Here is a 19,125-nt window from a genome sequence, read left to right as displayed (position 1 = left end):
GCTGGAGAGAGTTCTAGCACCATTTGTTGGATAACTTTATCCAGTTGGTAAGAGATGTGAGGAGCCCCTAAATAACACAGCAACATGTTGCAAGAGTCTGTCTTTTGCATCAGATATAAAAGTTTCCAACCAGCAGAACAGCCTTTTTATTGTTTTTGTTTTTGTTTTTTGAGACAGGGTCTCACTATGTTGGGATTACAGGTGTGTGCCACTACACCCAGCTCCTTCATTTTTATACGTTACTTTGAATGAAGTGTGGAATTGTCATGAACTATATCGTCAGGTTAAACCTTTTAACTCACCTCAGGTGAAAACTTACCAGCTGAGACTAGTGCAGGTTTGGAAGGTTGGTGTGGATATGTAGAGGTGAGTAGACATGTTGGCTTGCCATTTCAGGGAAGAAGGAATATGGTTATCTTTTGTTGTTATTCTGTTTTTCACTAATGGATGAACCATCTGTGCTCACAAAATGTGAGAAGTACATCTCCATTTTAGGATAAAAGCTCTTGTATTAAACCATCTTATTGAGCTCAGTAGTAAGGCTGTGCCTGTGAGGCTCATGTGGTGTCACCTCATGGGGCCATAGTCAGCCAGACATTCAGGTACAGGGCTTTCCTATAATCTCTGATGGCCCTTTTTATTGGTTGCTTTTTATTTGGAAGCACGTGATGTGGCGAGGGCAGCATTTCTGTGTGTGTAGCAAGTCAGTACACTTGTCTGTCTTGGACTTTAAGTGATGTGTGGGAGAAGGGGAGGGTAACGATACGTTTTTGCCAGTTTGTGCTTAAAAGAGATCAGAAGGAGGTACAGTATAGGGATAGAATGTATGTATTGTGCCCAGTGGAGAGTCAGGTCTTTACTTTTCTATTTTCTGGATGGTTGACTCTTAAAAGATGGGAGGTGGGCTTACCTGCCCAAAAGATGATCTTTCCTTTCTCTTAATGCCATATGGCATCATGGTTATGACTTTAAACAATTCACATTTTTATAAACTATGTATTATATATACATGAATTTTAAAAGACTGGTGGATATACACCAAAACGTAACCATGATTCTGTAGGATAATGAAATTATGAATGTTTTAAATTTTATTTTGTTTTCTCTATATTTTTGTAGTTTTCTGTAATTATTATAGTACTTTAGTGAAAGAAGCATTTTTAAAAATTATAATAACAAAAATGAAATACTTATAGTTTGATAAAACTAGCTCCTAATTCTAATTAGATTATTTACTGACTGCCTCATGCAAATTACTTAATCACCTATAAACCTGTTTCTACATATACATAAAAGAGATTTAATAAATGTGTGTTGAATTAAACCTTCCCCATAGTATGTTTGCCACTAATTGCCAGTATTTCGTTCCTTCCTTTAAGGGAACATTCTCTTTCCTCTCTTGAACTTAAATTTCAAAAGAAGCAACTTTGGTTTTGAAGATTTCTTCTAATTCTTTTTTTCCAAAGCAACCAACAACCAGATAGACCAACTAGAGAATATTTAGCTACTCTTGAAAATTAAAAAAAGATTTTTTTGGAAGTACTAGGGCCTTCACACTGAGCTACATCCCCAGTGGTTTTTTTTTGGGGGGGGGGCGTTGAGACAGGGTCTTGCTAAGTCACCAAGTTATCCAGGGTGGGCTCAAATTTGTGATCCTCCTGCTTCAGCCTCCCAGCATGCTAGTAACACAGAAGGTTATCACCACCATCCAGCAGTACAATTATTTTAACCTCATAAAATGCATAGATCCTTCAACTAGAAAATGTATCTATGAAGGGCCGGGAATTTGGCTCAGTGGCACCGTGCCTGCCTTGCAAGCGCAAGGTCCTGAGTTTGATCCCCAGTACCGGAAAAATCAAAAAGAAAGAAAGAAAATGTATCCGTGAGAAGAGACTGATACTTTACCAAATTCTTAGTGGTGTTTATGGCTGACTTTAAAATTAAGTAATCAATAATGATTAATCAATCATTTGGTTATCAGGGTGTGGGAGTATATAAAATGAATTTAAACAAATAAACTTACAGGTTAACTTAAATTTTTCTTTCTTTTTTAAAATTTTGAGACAGGGTTTCCTTATGTAGTTCAGGCTGTATTGAATTCACTGTACAGCCCAGACTGGCCTCAAACTCCCAGTGATCCTCCTGCCTCAGCCTCCTGAGTGCTGGGATCACAGGCGTGCACCACCATGTCTGGCTTCTTTGTCCTTCTTGTTGCTAAGTGATTATTGCCAGCAAAATGTTAATGTGTGGGGACTATATTTTAAAAATTCTTCAACTTCCATGATGATAAAGAATTCCTTTGAGATACTCATTGGTATTCTAGACTGTTTTGAGAAACCAGTATTAAAATGCTCATCTTGCATTCCCCTGGCCCTGGTTTTTCTTTGCTCCAAACCATGGGGACTCTCTCCACCTCTGAAGAAAATAAAAAGGCAAGTTTTTAAAGAAATTCCTTTTTTCATTAGTTTTTATTCATAATCCTAAACTTAACTCTGTAATCCAGCTGTTCTTGTAGGGGACTAAGGAAAATATGGAACCCAAATAACTGCAGTGAGAGCCCAAAGATTACAGGATATTTCAAGCCTATGAGGAGGAGTGCTCCTGAACTACAGAAGGAATGATCTGGTGGTTAAGATACAAAGTCAAATGTAATAGAGTTGTCCACAGTCAGCACTGGTGGTCTTCTTGCTGACCTTGATGTTCCTGGATCCAAAGCACTCCATGCCTTCTACAATGTTCATGCCCTTCTTTACCTTCCCAAAGACCATATGCTTGCCATCCAGCCTTCAGGAAATCTAATCTGGGCAGAACAGATGAAAAACTGGGAATTATTTGGGTTTGGTCCCATATTTGCAGTGAATAAGATGCTATCACCTGTGGATAAAGTCCTCATTGGCAAATTTCTCCCTATAGATGAACTTGCTGCCCATGCCCTAATGGTTGTGTGAAGTCACCATCCTGCCATATAAATCCTGGATAATTCTGTAAAAGCAGGACCCCTTATAACCAAATCCTTTCTCTGCAGTGCTCAGAGCATGAAAGTTTTCTGCTGTCTTTGGACCTTTGTCTGCAAATACCTCAAAGGAGAAGCAGCCTAAGGGCTCTCTGTCTTTAGTGATGTCAAAGAACACAGTGGGGTTGACCATGACTGGCACTGGATAGCTGCTGGGGACAGCAGTGTCTGCAAAGCCAAGAAATTGCTTTTAATTGCCTCATGCCCTTTAGCCTTGGATACTCCTTCCAAGGGAGACTGAAAGCTCTTTCAGCCATAGTGATACCTGACATGAGAGTTTAGACCTTGCTCAAGGCCCCTAAAGGCAAAGAACTCTGTTAGGAGGGTTGAAAATGCCTCCACATATGTGTGCTATTTCTTTAAAAGAAAGTCTAGCGGAAGTGATACTGTGGGGAACATCTGCACTTGGGGCTGAGTGGAGAAAGCGAGATGCGCTGCAGCTGGTGTAAGGCCCTGGCAGGCTGAGGCGCTGCTGTCTATTGGGGTTTACTGCTGTCTACATTGAAACATGGCTTGGGAGGGGGATGGTGGCCTGCTGCCAGCCTCAGTTAGCCTGCCCTCCTCTTTCCTCTTTCCTCCTCCCTCCTCACTGACACCCCCCCCCCGCCATGTTCCCCTCCCTCATGCTTTAAAGTCACATTTCCAGGCCAGACGTAGAATTAATCTCTGGGCACTTCACATTGCTGGCAGCTGAAAGCAGGATGTGGGATCTTTTTTTTTTCTTTTTTTTTTTTCTTTTCTCTTTCTCTCTCTGTGTCTTGGCTGACTTTTTTACCTCTCGAAGAATTTGGAAGGCCGTGAGATCCCCCCCACCCCAAGTACTGTGGAGTTTTTCAGCACGCTGATCACCCTGCTGCGGCTTCACCCTAATAGACTTCATATGTTGATGCAGTTGACATCAGTATCAAACTATTTTACATGTGATCTGGTGTATTTCCTGAGGAAATCTGCAAGATATTTATTAAGAACTAATAAAATAAACCTCTCCATGAGTTTTTAGGTAGTTTTCAATTTTTCATGTCTCTCTCGTTTCCTCTTATCAATGAGTTGCTATTTTCTCTCTCTACTCTGACCATCGCAAAAGGAAACAAAAATAAATGTTTTAAACTGTTCCTGAAGGGACAGGGAGAGAATAGTTCTGCCATGATGTATCAGCCAGGGCTGTATTTTTAGTGCAGCATTGTAGAAACTAAAAATATCCTGTTATAGTGGATCCTTTTTATAGGTCTGTGTGTGTGTGTGTGTGTGTGTGTGTGTATGTGTGTTTATAATGTACGCACAATTGCCTTTGTGCATCGACAGCCGCTCTTCCCATTACAGCTGGACTCCATTAGTCCTTGAAAATTAATGTAATCCTAGTTAAGAAAAAAATTAATTACTCTACCAGAGCTGCGTTTCATCCAAAGCTAGTGTTAGCTCCCTAGCTGGCAGCTTAGTTTGAGAGACTCCAGGGACCTGTGGAGTTGTGGCTTTGGTATCACAGCATTTGCTGCTGTGTTTTTCCCTTTGAGAGCATTCCTCAGTTCTTAAGGGTTAGACATGTGGCACACAGAGAAAGACTGCAGACTCTTCTGCCTCAGTGAATTGCTATGTTCCATTGTGGTCATCCCCCAAAGGGTGTCCACCACAGCTTTTACCCACCTGCCATAGCAAGTATGCTTATTAAGTTTCTTTACCAAAGGAGTAGTTTGGCAGTGGTTGATTTTTCATGTGCCCTGGAGGAGAAATAACATTTATCAAAGTCCAAGAGATATGTGGGATTTGCCTAGGAGTATTCTGTGGGGATGACAGTCATGTTTTGCCCTTGCTTTTTGTTTAAGGTTTGGACTACTTCGTTAAATATACACCTTTATTATAAATGAGTCTGTTAGAGTTGACAGCTGGTTTCAAGTCAGCCTTCTGAGCAGCAGCCTCTAGTGAGAGGCTGACTGGCTCAGTGTGAAACATTTCCAGCTCTGTGATCAGTGCTCTGGGCTGAGGCACAGGGTACAGTCCAGAAATTGATGCAGTTTACCTCGCCTTCAGGTGCAGTTGCCTGCTTTCATTGTTTTTTATTCTTTGGGGTCCTGCATTGGCATGAGGGGACAGGGTGGGATAGGTGGGAAGATGGTTTGTTTGTTTCCTTCCTGGTCAGACTCTCCAGGCTCTACTGAAAGTCCAGGTAGGATCCATCTGTCTTAGACTGTACTTACTTCTCTTTTTCTGCTGAGCTGGGGTGTGGGCAGCATAGGCCTGTATAACTCGTGACAGGCTTCTCAAAGTGCCATGATGGCATGGATCCTCATGGAGCTATTAGAACAAAAAATGGGTTCCTGTCCTTTTTTTTCTTTTGGGGCATAGGCTGTAAGGCTGGTCTCTGGACCTTCTGTTCTCTCCTTTTAGTGACTCTGGGTCCTCCTGTAGCCCCTCCTCGTCATCCCTTAGCTGACAACTGGTTCAGCCCTTAGCTTCCTATACTTGATCCCCAAGTGTTGTAGCTCAGTAAAAGTAAGTAATTAGGCCTTTTACAAATTTATTTTATTAGTGAAGAGAGTTACTATGTAATAGGCTATAATTCTAATACAACCAGTTTGGAGATTAATAAAATTTAAAAAGAGCGGTTTTTACCAGAGACAGTGGGCCTGTTATTTCAAGTTCTCGACTGCACCGAAATCAGAGCAGTGTGAGACCTGTGGCAAGCTGTGCTGCTGGGGATCCAAAGCCACGTTCCTTGTTGTTACGGTCTGTGCAGTGCCCGTCCTTGAGGGTGTTTTACGCTGGCACTGGAAAAAAGGAAACCTTGTTTTCCAAGAACTCTGCTCTCTCTCAGCTTGATAAGCATTTAAAAATAAAAGCTGCACAATTGAAATTGGCAGTGCATCCTCATTCTTTTGTCTTTCTGTTTATTTTTTTCCCTCATCCCTCAACATGTGTGCTACAGCCCATGGTTATTACACCCTCAAGAATGATGTCCTGGAACTCAGCAGACTTGCACCAAGGTCTGCCCGCCCTACACTCGGCTGTTTGAAGCTGGGTGAGGCATCAGGGCCTAGCACTGAGAGATTGTGGATCAGCCTCAACAACTCCATCTGCAGTACATTTCCCCTGCCCTGAAGCTGCTGCCTGGAACTCTGAGCTCCTCCAGAATCCCAATGGTCAGCCCAGTCTTCCTTGTTAGTTTTTGAAGTTAACTTAATTGATTTGTTTACTTCTCCATTGGAGGACCTCAGAGTAAGCACTTTGGCACTGAGCAGGAACAATTCTGTCTTTTAAAAGAGAGACTTCTGAGCTAAGATTTTATTATAGTGACCTAGTAAAGAGAAAAGCTACTATGGCCTTAGGCTAGAATGACTGAAAACCAGAGTTTGCCCAGGGAGTAGACCCTGTTTATGATTTGTTAGTAGTACATCCTTTTACTCTCAAAAGTATCTCAATTTAGGCAGTAAGCTTTAGCATCACCCTAACTTAGATAAATGTAGCCAAAAACAAATAAAAGAACCCACTCTTACAAACTGTTAACTTTTTGTCTAGAAATGTAATAGCTCTGTGAGGCAGTCCCAAACCCTGCCCAAAGCATTGCATGCAGATTCCTCTGGAGTCATGCACATGTGACCTCAGAATCACTGTCTCTGGCACTGTGTTCAAGGACTGCCCTTCCTGCTTGAGTAGGTCCTGGCTAACCCAACTTTGAAACACCATGTCACTTGTTCGAGCATTTCTGGTTATCATTGCCTGCTTCGTTGAGTCAGAACCTGGAGTTCACTTGGTAGGGTGTGGTTTCAGGTTTGCAGACTTCCTGGATGATGCCTGTGAAGGGTTGGTGCCTGATGTAACCTTACAGGGTGTTACTTCAGGTTAGTAGTCCTTGTTTTTGCTTGGCTGGTTGGACTGAACCTGGTATTACTGTTTCCCAGAGAATATTTTTGGTTTGAAAACCGAAGGTCAGCAGTTCGCAAGTGCTGAACTCAAAGCCAACTCTGTGGTTTGTCTTGTGCCACTGGGCCAGCAGCGCTGTAGTCCTGATCGATTGATCTGTAACAATATGAAACCACGAGCAGCGACTGCCAGACAAAACTCCAAATCACCCCATTCCCTTATCCAACCTGTCTCTCTGCCCAGATCCCCTTTCTTTCTCTTTGTATGTCTCTCTCACTCTTGGTTATGTATTTTGCTTTTTTGGGTCTATCTTTTTCCATCTCCCTGTCTCTTTCCATAACAGTTTTTAATAATGTTTTAGTTAGTTCCAGCCTTTTCCCTGAATGGATCCCATTGGAAAATGCATTTGAAAGGAAACGGTTATACACTTCCCTTCCTTTGAAACTCGTTGGCACCTTTTCCAATGCAGTAAACCATACAACATGTATTTTCAAAGTTTCCAAACAGACATGCTGGCGTTAAATTTATGAAAAAATATTTTATTCAGCTGTATGGTAACTGTGACTTTCAGAGATGTTGATCAGATTTGAAATTGGTGCTGACTTTTGGGACTCCAACAGGTTTTCAGATCTCTCCAGGAAATACAGCCACACTGGCTCTTGGGGAGTCTGTGATGTTTTGTGCCTTGGACTTGGACTGCAGTTGGGGCCAGAGATATAAATGTGGGGATCCCCACCCACGGCCAAAGGAAAACAGGGAGAGTCAGGGAGTCATTGAAGAGTATTATATAGCTGTATTGGGCACAGGTAAATTCCTCTGTTCATAAAAGGTAAATTCTGTTTGCTCCAGCCAAGACTGGAAGCCAAATAATACCTTTTTGCTTGGTTCATTTTCTTTAGGAAGCAATGCCCAAGGAGAGTTCATATGTTGACAGTTAAAGCAATGCAGTGTTGCTAATATTACAAATGATTACCTTCTTTTGAAATCCATGGTCTGATAAAAATACTAGAATCAGGTATATCTATTTTAAAGTCTGTAGGTTTGACTGAGGTTGAAATTGAGTTGGTAAGGACATTGATTCGTCTCAAGCACTGCAGCTGTTTTATTCAGGAGATCCCTGGGAAAGCTCTTTAAAGTAGCTTTTCAGAAGGGGTTCTTGTAAAGTGCTGAAGCTGCTGAACTGTGTCTTGACTTATTTAGCTTTATGTACTATGCCATTTTTCAGCTTTTCTTTTCTTATCAGCCTAGCAGAGGTGAGTTCTGCCCCAGAGTATTGTGATAGGTTCTGTGCTGCTTCAAAGGACAGAAGCAGCTAAGGAAGTTTACAGAAGCTGAGCATTCTGCATGCAAGCCATGTGTCCTATTCAATTCAGTTAACAAGGGTTTAAGTATTCTTTGTGTCTCATTTGTAGCTTTTTTTTTTTCTTTTTCTTTCCTTTTTTTGGGGGATGCTTTTGTTGACTGCAGACTTTCTAGGAATACTTTCTCTGTAATCTCTTTGTTGTCCCTTTCCTCTCTGCCTGTTTTTTGGATCTTTTCTTTCTCACCCAGCATCCTAAATGTCAACATTTACTAAAGATCTTACTCTGGCCCCCTTCTTCCTCCTTCTCCTTTGATATATTGTAAAATCTCATAGTTTCAATTGTCATCTCACTGCGGATCTCTCCTAAATATTTTTATTGCCCTTTTTTTTTCTTGAGCTTTTGCCCACATTTCTAGCTCTATCTAGGTTGACTTTTTTACCTGGAATTCCAGACTTATTAAACATTAACTCATCCGTGTTTCTCCCTGTTGTAAGTCAAGTTTCACAGGAAGCAAACTTTTAAGATAGACATTTGTGTATGGGAAATTGGTTGGTGAATGCTCAATAACTCCCTACAACTCTGAAGGGGCAAGAAGGAAGCAGGATTGGGGCAGAGAGAAATTGAACTGCACAGTAGCTGTAACAAAGGCCTATCCAGTCCTACAAAGATCTCTGGAGCTGGGCTAACCATTGAGAGTAGTCTCAGATGGGACCCTAGGGGCTGAATCTGTATACCCCTTTTCTCTCTGCACCAGCTAGTTCTTTGGCTGGAGTGACACTGGAGAAGCGCCTCTGTTCAGCTGAGGGCAAATCTGGGAAAGAGACCCAGCTGAGAGCACCACTTTGAGCACTCCCAGCAGCTGATAGGATAAATGCTTTAGTCCCAGAGGGGATCTGGGCAGTGAATCAAACCTTACTCCATCACCAAGTGTGGTTCCTCTCATGTACAGTATCTGTCGTTGGTACAGTGTCCTCTATAAACTGCCTCAGCTTTACTGCTTTTGGGGGGTTTGTTTGTTTTTTGGGTTGAGGGGTTGTTTATTTGTTTGGTTTTGGGTTTCTTTTTTTGAGACAGGGTCTTGCTATGTAGTTCAGGCTGGCCTCAAACTCACTAGGTAGTCTCAAACTCAAGGCGATCCTCCTGTCTCAGCCTCCCAAGTGCTGGGATTACAGGCATGTGCCACTACGCTCAGCACTCCTTTTGTTTTTAAGTTGTTATAATTTATATAAATGGTAATACATGGATATTAAGTGGTCAGTTTGATGAGTTTTGGCAAATGCCAACCCCATTTTTATTTTTTTCTTCTTTACTTTGTATGTTAAGAGTATTGCAAACAACAGGAATCAACTTGAAATAGTGTAAACAAGGAAAGAAATGTTTGACAAGGAGCTTGGGGACAGCAATATGGACAAGTCTGCAGAAAGCAATGGAACCAGGAAAGCCTTTTTGTACTCTGCTTCTTTCTGCATGTTACCTGCTTGTCTTTCCTTCCTGGTACATAAGATTCAATAAATAGCAGCTTTAATTATTACATCATCTCTCTGTGTGTGTGTGTGTGTGTGTGTGTAAATAGAGCTATCTCACTTTTAAATGCATATTCTATGATATGTCCCGTAATATATGTAAGTAGTCCTCTATTTATGGACATTTATTTTTTTTTTCCAGTCTCCCCTGAATAGTGAATTTCATTCCTAAAATTTCACACATAATCTTTAAATCTTAAGATAGTTTTTACTTTCTTTGATTTATAGTTAACTGCATGTCTGATTCATCTTTGAAAACTAAATGCTTAGCACAGGATCTTGCATGTAGTAGTAGCTCCTTAAGTAAATGCTAACTGAGTGAATTGGTTCAGCTCTATGTGAATTACCACTTAGAACAGATCAGGTCTGGTGACTGAGCACTGCAGTAAGTGCTTGAGATTTACTGGAGTCCTCACTGTAGACCCTGACCTACTGGGGTTTGTAGTCCAGTGGAGAAAGCTTAATGAGTTGTTTATCTGTGTTAGAGCAGCTCTGAGCTACATTCCTGGTGAGTGTTAAGGATATAAATACTTTCAGAGTCCAGAGGAAGGTAATATAATTGGTATGTGCAGAATCTTGAAGGAAGGACTTAGATGATGGAGAGCAAAGAGGTAAGCTTTGGAGAATAAGGGTAGGAGAATGCTCATTCAGGGGCGAAGGTTTGTTATTTTGTTTCTTTTTGGCTGTTGTCAATACCATCTTTTGTTGTGGTACCCTTTTAAAGAAATGATACGTGTTCCGTAAATACACCAGGTCAGTTCTATCCTTCAAATGGAGGAAATTTCCGAAGAAAATGAAATTGAACTGGTGCTTTTGAACCTACCTGTTTGGCAGGGGGTGCTAATCCCAGAATTATAGAATGTTATTCTTTGTACCAATGTTCAGATTTAAGTTTAAATTTTTTTTATTTGTGGCACTGGGGCTTAAGTCAGGGCCTTTGCACAAAGCTACATCTCCAGCCCTTTTTTTATTTTGAGACAGAGTCTCGCTAAATTGACTCAGGCTTGATCCTGCTCCCTTAGCTTCTCAGAGTGCTGGGGTCACAGGTGTGCACTACCACACCCAGCTAAATTTAGCTGTTGTATCTCCTTGTTCTATAGCATGCTGCTGTACTTTTTTTTTTTTTTTGATTTTTTGAGACAAGATCTCGCTTTGTAGTTCAGGTTAGCTCTGAACTCACTCTGTAGTCCAACCTAGCCACAAACTTGCAGAGATTCTCCTGCCTCAGCCTCCTGATGTTGTACTATTTTGTTTTAGAAGTATCTCCAAAATGTCCATAAATTGAATTTTATAGTCGTAAACAATTCTCTTCATATTTTACCTCTGTGTTTATGTATATATTTATACATATATTTTAATATATCATCTGGTCTTTTAAAAACAAAAATCTTTACTAGGGTTACATGACTTTTCTTTAAGATTTTAGGCTAGGCATGGTGGTGCAGGCCTATAATCCTAGTACTCTAAAAGGCTGAGGCAGGAAGATACCATGTTCAGGCCCAGCCTTAGCAGTTTAATGAGACCTTGTCTCAAAATATTTTAAGAAAAGCGAGGGTTGTAGCTCAGTGCAAAGGCCCTGGTTTCAATCCCCAGTACTCGGTGGGTTGAAGATGTCAGAAATCTTTCTATTTAAAGAAACATTTCATGGGTCTTTTTGAAATAAGAGGTATTTCTGTTTCCAAATGTAGTGTTATTTTATACTTAGTTTTACAGATCTTCTTGTCTTCTTTTTTCTTAAGTTTTTGGAGATAGGTCTTGCTATGTAGTTCAGGCTGACCTTGAACTCACTGTGTACCCCAGGCTGGCCTCAAACTCAAGGTGATCCATCCTTCTGCCTGCCTCCATCCTCAGCCTGCTGAGTGCTGGAATTATAGGCTTGTGCCACCACACCTGGCTATAGATGTTAATGGCCAGTAGATCTATCAATATATATTTCTATGACTGTTTTTTGGGAAAATATTCTTACATTGTGATCACATACTGATTTTTCACCATTAAGATAACTTAGGATAGTATTTCTTGGGAATGTTGTGTTTTTTTGTAAATTTTTTTTAATTACTTTTTTTTTTTGGTACCAGGGATCGAACTCGTGTCCTTGCGCTTGTGAGGCAGGCAGCGGAACCACTGAGCTAAATCCCCGTCTTGGGAATGTTTTAATGATATGTAATATAAGGCCATGTTTTATAAAAATAAGATTATTGTTTGTTTCTTTTTTTTTTGTACCAGGGATCAAACTCAGGACCTTGTGCTTGTGAGGCAGGCGGTGGCACCACTGAGCCAAATCCCAGGCCTTTGTTCATTTCTTTTACAAAATACTCATTGCTGAGAAAATAGTTGTTATTCCTGAGGAACTAATATATTTATTCCTCGCAAATAATGACAGCTATACAATTGTTGGAGTTTTCACTTCTTCTTTTTTCTTTCTTTATTTTTTTTCCCATTTGACTATCAGGAAAATCAGTTAAATTTTAAGTCCATACATGGTAGACCATTAACCTCTTTGACATATTTTCCTTTTTCTTGGTCCTGAGTTTCTTCTAATCTATTTCTTTTCCTCCAGTACTTGGGATTGAAACCAGGGCCTTTGTACTGAGCTGTATCCCCAGCCCTTTTTATATTTTTAAATTTTGAGACAGGGTTTTGTTGGGTTGGTCAGGCTGGGCTTGAACTTATAATCCTTCTGCCTCAGCCTCCCAGGATGGTGGGGTTACAATCATGTGCCACCATGCCTGGCTTTCTCATCTACTTTAATGTTATTTCATTGTATGATTTTACTCTAAAATGTCACTAGTCTTTTGTGGGATAATGTGTAATGTAATAATATAAATAAGTTTAATCTAGAATAAAAATGATTTCATATATATTTCAAACTATTAATATATTTCCGTAAGTATTATTGCCCATGTTAGCGGACTTTACTAACAAAAACCTGAGATAATCAGCTTTGTAAACAGAAAGAATTTCTTTTGTCTCACAGTTTTAAAAGTTTCAGGCCATGGTCAGTTGGCCCTGTTTCTTTTGGGCTTTTGGTGAGGAAGCACAGCACAGTGGAGAACATAATGGTGGGGCAGAGTTGTCTCATCTCGTAGCCAGGACAAAAAAGAGAGAAAGAGAAAGGGGCTGGGGTCTTACTGTTCCCTTCCACAAAGTGCATGCCTCACTAGGTTCACCGCCTCCAATTAGCACCAAGCTAGGCACCAAGCTTTATCACATAGGCCTTTGGGGAGGATATTCCAGATCCAAACTATAGGATTGACAAATTGAGCAGTCAGCTGGATACAAATTTGGAAGTGCTGTCATCAGAGGAAGTGTCCATTGTGGAGCCTATAGGTTAGGCCAGTGGTGGCAAACCTGTGTCACTTGTGCCACAGCAGGCACACAGAGCCCTTTCTGTCAGCATGTGAGCCAAGTTGCCTCAGCATCACCCTAGCAGCCAAGCGTCAGGTAACAGCATGCCAAATACAAACTTCTACCTTTCGTTTTTGCTTTTGTTTTTGGTACCAGGGATCAAACTCGGGTCCTTGCGCTTGCGCAGCAGGCAGCGAAACCACTGAGCTAAATCCCCGGCCCTACCTTTTCAACAAAAAGCTGTTTGTATATTGAAAGCTTTGTTATTGTTTTTTTTTTAAGACAAAAGGTGTTGCTGTATGAGTTGTTTTTTCTAAACTTAAACCTCAGTATTCAGGTTTAATTGTGATGTTGCCACTTTGCAATAAATAAATGGGTTTTGCGTTGCAGTTTGGGCACTCAGTCTCTAAAAGGTTTGCCATCACTGGGTTAGGGGATTTGCTGGCACCTCTCTGGGTTTCTTTTTTTTTTGATACGGAAGATCGAACTCGGGACTTTGTGCTTGTGAGCCAGGCGTGGTGCCACTGAGCTAAATTCCTGGCTCCTCTCTGGGGTTTTTAATCACCAGTAAGTATTGCCTTTCTCTCTCTCCCTCTCTCCCTCTCTCCCGTACTGGGAATTGAACTCAGGACTTTGTGCTTGCCAGACAGGCACAGTGCCACTGAACTACATCCCCAGCCCAAGTACTGCCTTTCTCACTCTCTTCTTGGGTATAATTCCTTTATTTAGCTGTTTTCCTGGCCTCTTTTCTATCCTGCCCCCCCCCCCCCCCCCGCAACTGGATCAAACTCAGGACCTTGCGGGCGCAGCACCACTGCACTACATCCCTGGCCCCTCTTTTCTGTTTTAAAACTAGATGCGCCACAGTGGGTGGTGTTGGATGTAGTCATTACTTAATCTAGTTTGGGTATTGATTTTGGATTACGGAGCTTTGAGGAACCATTTTAGGATAGATTACTGGAGCAGAGCCATACGAATGTGTAGATTGCAATCACAAGGAATCCACCAAAGAATTAAATCATATCACTGGTCTCATTTTTTCAGTACTATCCCTCAAAGTTTGTTTAATGGCTCTAATTTTGCATTCTGGAAGCTTCCTGAGACAGCTAACTTCTCAGAATCCTTCTAAGAAATCCTTGCTGTGCTGGGTACTTCTCTGCCTTACCTTCGAATTGTTTTATTTCTGGCATCGTTTATGAACACTGTCAGATTCTTTTTGAAATCCTTTAGGAAACCATAAAAAGAAAGGAAATTAAGTTAATATGTTAAAATAGAAGCTGAGCATTTCTCGGCCCCCCTGCTGCCATACCAAAGGAGCTTTCTCTGAATCAAAATGTTTGCTGCCATTATCTCTTACTAACTTTTACTTTAGGCCCAGTGTGCTTTGAAGCTTCATACCAGCTGCCAAATCTCTCCCTGTATTTAATCCTTCTCACTGTTGCAGCCAAAACTTTCTTCCAGGTTGGTTAATAGGTATGCCTCTTAGGAAGCTTCCTTCGCACTTCTGCTCCTCCACAACCTGAGACAACTTCTGTACAAGACATTCAGATCTCCTTTGTGGGATTCCACAGAGCTTACCTAGCTGATGTAATTAAAGCGCTACTACTCTTTTCTACTCCTCCAAGTATTTGCTTCCTCTGAATAATGGGAGAGGAGGCAAGCTTCCCAATCTCTGGCAAGCATAAATTCTGTCCTACATGATCTACTTGTAACTCTTCCAAATGAGCTGCTGGAATGACAGACCCTCTTCTCTTGGGTCCTGTTATGAGACTGTTCTGGTGCCAGCATGCCATTCTGCTGGCAGCAGCTCTGCTTGCCCAAGAGAGAATAGGTATTTGAATACTCTGGAATTAGGCAGGAACTTTTGGGTGACCAAAATATTAACCCAGAGACATAGCTAAGGTGGAAATGGCCAGAGGGTGTTTTGACTGGGGCTTTATTTATTTGTTTATTTATTTTCCAGGACATATGTAATTGCATAGGTATTTCCTTGAAAAAAATTAAGCATTCTTTCAGAAATATTTTCTGTTTTCCCTTGTGGTGAGTAGATGGTTTGTTGGCTATCATGCCAAGATGTATAGAACCCCAGGACCTTTCTTGGCCCTAGTGCCCCATGTAAAAGAGGAAGAAAAGCCAAGCGTCTGTTAAGAGGTCCTGGCCCTTCCAGAGGCCATTTTCTCACCTTCAGAAGGTAATAATGCTGTAAAGAGCTTTGGAATCAACCTGATTAAAGGTTTGAATTCCCCACTGAGCCAATTACCAGCTGTGTGATTTTCATGAAGAAAGTTTCCTTGCTTTCTCTGAGGTTTTGTTTCCTTGTCTCTGAAGTAGGGTTAGCAATATCAGTTTGCAGGGATTTTCTGAGTGTTAGAGATGGCATACAAGACACCTTGCTCAGGATCTTGGAATATACTAGGTTTTCAGTAGATAACAATTTTATCAAATCAACCTCTAGCGATGAACTTTTTTTTTTTTTTTTTTGGTACCGGGGATTGAACTCTGGTTCTTGCGCTTGCGCAGCAGGTGGCGAAACCACTGAGCTAAATCCCTGGCCCATAGCGATGAACTCTTAACACGTGAAGTAATGATTCAGATTAATGTCCTCCCCCCCCTCTCTCCCCCTCCCTCCCCCTCCCCCCTCCCCTCCCCTCCCCCCTCCCCTCCCCTCCCCTCCCCTCCCCCCTCCCCCTCCCCCTCCCTCCCCCCCTCCCTCCCTCCCCCCTCCCCCCCCTCCCCCCCCCTCCCCCCCCTCCCCCTCTCCCTCCCCCCCCCTCCCCCTCCCCTCCCCCCCCCCCCCTCCCCCCTCCCTCTCCCTCCCTCCCTCCCTCCCTCCCTCCCCCTCTCCCCCTCCCTCCCCCCTCCCCCTCTCCCCCCCTCCCTCCCTCCCTCCCCCTCTCCCCCTCCCTCCCTCCCTCCCCCCTCCCCTCTCCCCCCTCCCTCCCCCCCTCCCCTCTCCCCTCCCTCCCTCCCCCTCCCCCTCCTCCCTCCCTCCCCCCCTCTGCCCCTCCCCCCCTCCCCTCCCCCCCCTCTCTCCCTCCCTCCCCCTCTCCCCCTCCCTCCCCCCCTCCCCCTCTCCCCTCCCTCCCTCCCTCCCCCTCTCCCTCTCCCCCTCCCCCCTCCCCCTCTCTCCCCCTCCCTCCCTCCCCTCCCCCCTCCCTCCCTCCCTCCCCCTCTCCCCCTCCCCTCCCTCCCTCCCCCCCTCCCTCCCCCCTCTCCCCCTCCCTCCCTCCCCCCTCTCCCCCTCCCTCCCCCTCTCCCCCTCCCTCCCTCCCTCCTCTCCCTCTCCCCCTCCCTCCCTCCCCCTCTCCCCCTCCCTCCCTCCCTCCCTCCCCCTCTCCCCCTCCCTCCCTCCCCTCTCCCCCTCCCTCCCTCCCTCCCCCTCTCCCCCTCCCTCCCTCCCTCCCTCCCCCTCTCCCCCTCCCTCCCTCCCTCCCTCTCCCTCTCCCCCCTCCCTCCCTCCCCCCTCTCCCCCCTCCCTCCCTCCCCCTCTCCCCCTCCCTCCCTCCCTCCCTCCCCCTCTCCCCCTCCCTCCCCCTCTCCCCTCCCTCCCTCCCTCCCCCTCTCTCCCCTCCCTCCCTCCCTCCCCCTCTCCCCCTCCCTCCCCCTCTCACCCTCCCTCCCCCTCTCCCCCTCCCCCCTCCCTCCCCCCCTCCCCCCTCCCTCCTCCCTCCCCCTCCCCCCTCCCCCCGCCTCCCTCTCCCCCCCTCCCTCCCCTCCCCCCTCCCCCTGCCTCCCTCTCCCCCCCTCCCGCTCTCCCCCTCCCCCCCCCCGTGTGTGTGTGTGTGTGTGTGTGTGTGTGTGTGTGTGTGTGTGTATTGAACCCAGGTCCTCATTCATGCTGGCCAACTACTCTCCTGCTGAGCTATATCCTCAGCTCCCTTATTCCTGTTTTTAAAAATCTTTTAAAAGATTTTAAAAGTTTTATTAAGGCATAATTAAGATATTTTAAACTGTATATACTTAAAGTATGCAGTTTTATGAATTTTGAGATAATCTGTACACTTGTGAACCCATCATCACACTCAAGACAGTGAATGTAAGGGCTGGGGATTTAGCTCAGTGGTTCCACCACCTCCCTTGCAAGCGCAAGGTCCTGAGTACGATCCCCGGTACAAAAAAACAAAAAAAGATGGTGAACGTAAACTTCACAACCAAGTATTTTTGTGTTTCTTTGTAATCCATTCTTCCTGAATCCTCTCAATCCCCAGCAACCACTGATTTGCTTTATATCACTGTAGATTACTTTATATTTTCTAGAATTTTATATAAATGGAATTTGACAGTATGGTCTCTTTAATTTGCATAATGATTTGGCATTCATCCATGCTGTGAAGTGATTTAATAATTTGTTCTTTTATTGCTGGGTAGTGCTCATTGTATGGATATACCACAATTTATTTATCCACTCACTTGTTGATGGAGATTTGGATTTTTTCCAGCGTTTGACTGTTAAGTGAATAAAACTTCATGAAAATTCAAGTGTAAATTTATGTGTGGACATATGCTTTCACTTCTCTTGGGTAAATAGCTGAGAGTGATAGCTGGGTCATTTAGTAAGGAGGTTTTAACTTTTAAGAAAATGTGCAGCTGTTTTCTAAAGTACTAGTTGTATCATTTTACATTCTCAAAGCAGTGTATGAAACTAGACATGGTGGTGCACACCTGTAATCTCAGCACTCTGGGATGCTGAGACAGGAGAATGTCAAGTTTAAGCTTCACCTAGGCAACTTAGTGGCTTATTGAGACTCTGTCTCAAAATGAAAAATAAAAAGGGCTGATGATGTGACTCAGTGCAAAGGCCCTGGGTTTGATCGCCAGTACTGCAAAAAAAAAAAAAAAAAAAGTGTGTGAAGATTTGTTATTGTCCGTCCATCATTTTCATTATAGCTGTCCTTGTGGGTGTAGAGTTGTATTTGTAGCTTTGATTTGCATTTCCTTCATGATTAATGGTATTGAACCTCTTTTTTGTGTAGTTATTTGACACCCATATATTGTCTTTGCCTAGTTTTTCATTTATTAACTTGAAAAAGTTCTTTTGTATCCTAGATAGAAGTTTTTCCTCAGAGTTTTGGTTTTTTGCTGTACTTGATATTGAACTCCAGGCCTCACACATGCTAGGCATGAGTTATGTCACCAGCCCTGTGATATTTTGGTTTGGTTTTTGGTCCTGAGGATTGAATCTGGGGTCTTGAGCATGCTAAGCATATACTCTACCACTGAGCTATTCCCCAGCCCTGATAGATGTTCTACAAATGCATTATTTTCTCCCAGTGAGAAAATTTTCTACAGCCTCTTTTTTCACAACCACCACCCGCCAGGGTCTTCCTGTGTGGTTCAGGCTGGCCTTGAATTCACAGTGATTTTCCTGCCTCAGTCTCCCGAGTGCTTGGATTACAGGCAGGTGCCAACATGCCAGCCGTGATGAAGCCTATTTTTTTTTAAGTTTGATGTTGTAGGTATCAAAGAGCTGTTTAATAGCATACTACACCTGACACTGCCAATTAAAATTGTTTTCATGCCCTTCTGATTAAAGGTCCAAAGCAGTCCTGAAAATGCATAAGAGCTTTCTTTTATGAAGAAAACAGTGCTAAGGCAATTGTTTCCCTGCTTCCTTTTGCTTGAACAATACCCATACTGTGGGCTTGACATTTGTACTTCTCCTTATTTTCTTCATGTTTAAACAGCTCACTTAGCTTCTGCAATTCATTGTTCTTGTCATCTTTCCACACTGTCTCATCACCTCCACCTTGTGCTGCTTGACATGGATTTTACTGATCCAGTGAGTCATAGCATTGATGATTCTGTGCTTTATTCCATATTCTTTACATAGAAATTCTGTCTTCAGTGAACTCTCCCTTCTTTTTTCTTGTTTTCCTTTGGTTGTCCCTGGCACTTTCTTGCTCAGGCCAGAGAAGGAGCCGTTTACCTGGTCATCTCTGACAGCACAAACCAGACAGCACAAGATGAGAACAAGGGGCAGCATCTGGAGAGGGTAATCAGCCACTGTTTATTGGGAAAGTGTTCCTAAAATGTCTTGTTACCCTTTTGTATGTAGACAAGTGTCTAGAATCCTATGCCAGAT

At 43.1% G+C, this 19,125-nt stretch overlaps 1 protein-coding gene and 1 pseudogene across 10 annotated transcripts in view; one reads left to right on the top strand and one right to left on the bottom strand.

The window, feature by feature from the left end:
• Smg6 (SMG6 nonsense mediated mRNA decay factor) overlaps positions 1-19,125 on the top strand; it is a 239,868-nt gene that overhangs the window by 83,810 nt on the left and 136,933 nt on the right. The gene's annotated exons all lie outside the window — the stretch shown is intronic.
• On the bottom strand, positions 2,485-3,146 carry LOC106010423 (peptidyl-prolyl cis-trans isomerase A pseudogene; annotated as a pseudogene).

Source organism: Heterocephalus glaber, unplaced genomic scaffold (genome assembly GCF_053883595.1).
Source record: "Heterocephalus glaber isolate CG9 unplaced genomic scaffold, H.glaber_assembly_v1.0 deba00001564, whole genome shotgun sequence".
Lineage (NCBI taxonomy): Eukaryota > Metazoa > Chordata > Mammalia > Rodentia > Bathyergidae > Heterocephalus > Heterocephalus glaber.
Note: the sequence above shows the minus strand (reverse complement) of the source record. Positions and strands in the feature narration are given on the sequence as shown.